Here is a 4,614-nt window from a genome sequence, read left to right on the forward strand (position 1 = left end):
CACGAGGCCAAAAATTATATATATAATTACGATCACGATGAACCTGATGCATAGGATAAAAGTTCTGATGAAATTCCAATTTCAATCGGTTGTAGTTCCATGATCCCATATCATCACATAGCCTAAACCATGTCAATGCCTCTCCCTTCAAAGATAGAGGGAAGACCTTCTTCTTGATAACATCCTCGGGCATACCTGCAAGCTTAAATAATCCACAAACTTCATTCACATAGATTAGGTGCAAATCGGGATGCAATGTTCCATCTCCTGTAGAGGGATTAGCTAGCAGTTTCTCTATCATACCCAAAGGAATTTCAAAATAAACATTTTCAATAGATTCAGTAGGTTGAGGAGCAACTCTTTGCTCTACTGGTCGGGGTGAAGATACCCCGAACAAGCCCCTCAAAGGATTACTTTCCATAGTAACAAGTGACAGTAAATTTCAGCACACTATATAAATTTTTCCTTACCAAGTTCCACCTACCAAAGGCACTTCGCTCCCAGGCAACGGCGCCAGAAAAGAGTTTTGATGACCCACAAGTGTACGGCATCTATCGTAGTCCTTTTGATAAGTAAGGGTGTCGAACCCAACGAGGAGCAGAAGGAAATGACAAACGGTTTTCAGTAAGGTATTCTCTGCGAGCACTGAAATTATCAGTAACAGATAGTTTTGTGATAAGGTAATTTGTAATGGGTAACAAGTAATAAAAGTAAATAAGTTGCAGCAAGGTGGCCCAATCCTTTTTGTAGCAAAGGACAAGCCTGGACAAACTCTTATATAGAGAAAAACGCTCCCGAGGACACATGGGAATTATCGTCAAGCTAGTTTTCATCACGCTCATATAATTCGCGTTCGTTACTTTGATAATTTCATATGTGGGTAGACCGCTGCTTGGGTACTGCCCTTGCTTGGACAAGCATCCCACTTATAATTAACCCCTATTGCAAGGATCCGCAACTACAAAAGAAGTATTAAGGTAAACCTAACCATAGCATGAAACATATAGATCCAAATCGGCCCCTTACGAAGCAACTCATAAACTACGGTTTAAGCTTCTGTCACTCTAGCAACCCATCATCCACTTATTACTTCCCAATGCCTTCCTCTAGGCCCAAATAATGGTGAAGTATCATGTAGTTGACGTTCACATAACACCACTAGAGGAGAGACAACATACATCTCATCAAAATATCGAACGAATACCAAATTCACACGACTACTTATAGCAAGACTTCTCCCATGTCCTCAGGAACAAACGTAACTACTCACAAGTCATATTCATGTTCATAATCAGAGGGGTAATAATATGCATAAAGGATCTGAACATATGATCTTCCACCGAATAAACCAACTAGCATCAACTACAAGGGGTAATCAATACTACTAGCAACCCACAGGTACCATTCTGAGGTTTTGAGACAAAGATCGGATACAAGAGATGAACTAGGGTTTGAGAGGAGATGGTGATGGTGAAGATGTTGATGGTGATTGACCCCCTCCTGATGAGAGGATCGATGGTGATGACGATGGTGACGATTTCCCCCTCCCGGAGAGATGTTTCCCCGGCAGAACAGCTCCGCCGGAGCCCTAGATTGGTTCCGCCAAGGTTCCGCCTCATGGCGGCGATGTCTCATCCCGAAGCTTGCTTATGATTTTTTTTTTCAGGGTAAAAGACTTCATATAGTAGAAGATGTGCACCAGAGGCCTGCCAGGGGGCCCATGAGGCAGGGGGCGCGCCCAGGGGGGTAGGGCGCGTCCCCACCCTCGTGGATGGTGGGTGGCCCCCCTCTGGTATTTTCTTAACTCAGTATTTTTTATTAATTCCAAAAATAACTTCCGTGGAGTTTCGGGGCTTTTGGAGTTGTGCAGAATAGGTCTCTAATATTTTTCTCATTTTCCAGCCCAGAATTCCAGCTACCGGTATTCTCCCTCTTCGTGTAGACCTTGTAAAATAAGAGAGAAAGGCATAAGTATTGTGACATAACGTGTAATAACAGCTCATAATGCAATAAATATCGATATAAAAGCATGATGCAAAATGGACGTATCAAAGATCTTTATCGGTCGAACCGCTATGTCAACATACGTTATTCCCTTTGTCATCGGTATGTTACTTGCCCGAGATTCGATCGTCGGTATCTTCATACCTAGTTCAATCTCGTTACCAGCAAGTCTCTTTACTCGTTCCGTAATGCATCATCCCGCAACTAACTCATTAGTCACATTACTTGCAAGGCTTCATATGATGTGCATTACCGAGAGGGCCCAGAGACAGCTCTCTGATACTCGGAGTGACAAATCATAATCTCGATCTATGCCAACCCAACAAACACCTTCGGAGATACATGTAAAGCATCTTTATAATCACCCGGTTACGTTGTGACTTTTGATAGCACACAAGGCATTCCTCCGGTGTCCGGGAGTTGCATAATCTCATAGTCTGAGGAATATGTATTTGACATGAAGAAAGCAGTAGCAATGAAACTGTAACGATCATAATGCTAAGCTAACGGATGGGTCTTGTCCATCACATCATTCTCCTAATGATGTGATCCCGTTCATAAAATGACAACACATATCTATGGGTAGGAAACATAACCATCTTTGATTAACGAGCTAGTCAAGTAGAGGCATACTAGGGACACTTTGTTTTGTCTATGCATTCACACATGTACTAAGTTTCCGATTAATACAATTCTAGCATGAATAATAAACATTTATCATGATATAAGGAAATATAAATAACAACTTTATTATTGCCTCTAGGGCATATTTCCTTCACATACAACGGTAATTTTTCTCCCAACGATGTGATCCTTGATTGCTAATCGTCTCTACTGGGTGCAAAATCGGCTGGTCTTAGCTTCGGTATTGGAGGTTATCGGCTGCATGTTTTGGTGATTCGATCTCTTGTGCTCGGCGCAGAGGTTTGGAGTGCTCGACGGAGTAAAAGATGGAAATTGATGAGTGCTGACTCAACTTCTGCTTGATGTGTGGCTTTCATCTTGTCCAAGGTGCCCCATGTAACTTTTCTAAATGGCTCTGTTGGGCGGGTGGAACTCTCGGCGGGATGGCACCGATGGTCCATGGACATGGCTGGTGTCCTTATGCACTGCTCGGCAGCATGTGTTGCAGGGGTGTGCTTCTAATTGTGTGGCTAGGTCTCCGTCTGGATTGTGCGTCTTTGTAGCCATGCGATGATGTATCAGCAGGTGCTGACAACATAGTGCGATGTCGGCTAGGTGGTGCCCTTTCAGTGCAGGAGCTTGAGTTCAAGGGGTGAAAACTCGATCTTCATTAGTTGGATCAGACAAATGGCGGCGTTCACGATGTTTCCTTGTTAAAGACATTGCATGGAGTTTATGTAGACTACTCTCCTAGGTGAAAACTCATTGTGTCAAGTTAAACTTTACAAACTTTGATCAAATATATATTAAAAATGTCAACATCTACAATACCAAATATATATTCCATGAAACTACATTTTGTAATGAATCTAAGAATATTGATATGATATTGTGAATTTTAATACTTTTTTCTATAACTTTGGTCAAAGTAAAGATACTTTTTCCTATATGCAGACTAGAAAGGACCGGCGGGAGTACTAGGTTGTGATCCTCGATGTCTTGAGTAGCTCTTTAGGTCGCGATAGTACAAAGGCCACGTGTAATTCATATCTACTCGATATTAATATATTTCCGTGATTAAAAAAGTAGTACAGTTTCGACAACTACGTCACAAGTGTCTGATGATTTTAGGTTCTCTCTCATTAAGGTGGCAGCTTTGATGTGACTCTTTTGATACCGAGAAGTTAGTTGGGCATGTGTAGGTGTAGGTCTAGTCATCGATCTACGGTAGTCATTGGAAACAATACCGAAAGTGATGCGCAAACGAGACTTCCCTACATGATCCTTGCACAACACTAACATGGACCATACAGAGTGGAAACAAAAAGGAAATCAACAGCTCATGTGAAATGTCATCCATGCATTTTTTGTCGTCTGTGCAGCATCACTCAAAAAATGACAATCATCTCTGATAATCTTTACATAATTGCGTTCGAGCGGTGATCTACTCATCTATGTTCTACCCTCTCCATTTTTATTTAGTATTTGTATTAGTTTTTGTCAAAGTCAAGCTTTATAAACTTCGACAAAGTTTCTAAACAAAACATTAACATACACAATAACAAATCAATACCATTAGATTCATTAGTAAATGTACTTTCACATCATATAGATTTGTGATGGCAAATGTTTATATTGTTTTCTATAAACATGGCCAAACTTTACAAAGTTTGACTTTAATCACGGAGTAAATAAAAATGAAGGGAGTATTTCCTTCCTTCGGTATGTATGTTGTATTTCGTGTTCATAAGAAAAATCAAATCATTTGACAAAATAAATATTCATCAATGATTATTCACTTGATCAATTAGGATTATTTTAATTCAATATGTGCTCCTGTGATGCTGACCTTAAGCGCATCTACAGTTGGATGCCTCAAAGCCTCTCTCATACGCCTGCAGACACGCCCGATCAGTGACCAGACAAGAGAGAAGAAAAAAAATGACCCAACCAGATCCCTCATATCATCCCTACACGTCCGGACTG

This window comes from Triticum dicoccoides, chromosome 6B (genome assembly GCF_002162155.2).
Source record: "Triticum dicoccoides isolate Atlit2015 ecotype Zavitan chromosome 6B, WEW_v2.0, whole genome shotgun sequence".
Classification (NCBI taxonomy): domain Eukaryota; kingdom Viridiplantae; phylum Streptophyta; class Magnoliopsida; order Poales; family Poaceae; genus Triticum; species Triticum dicoccoides.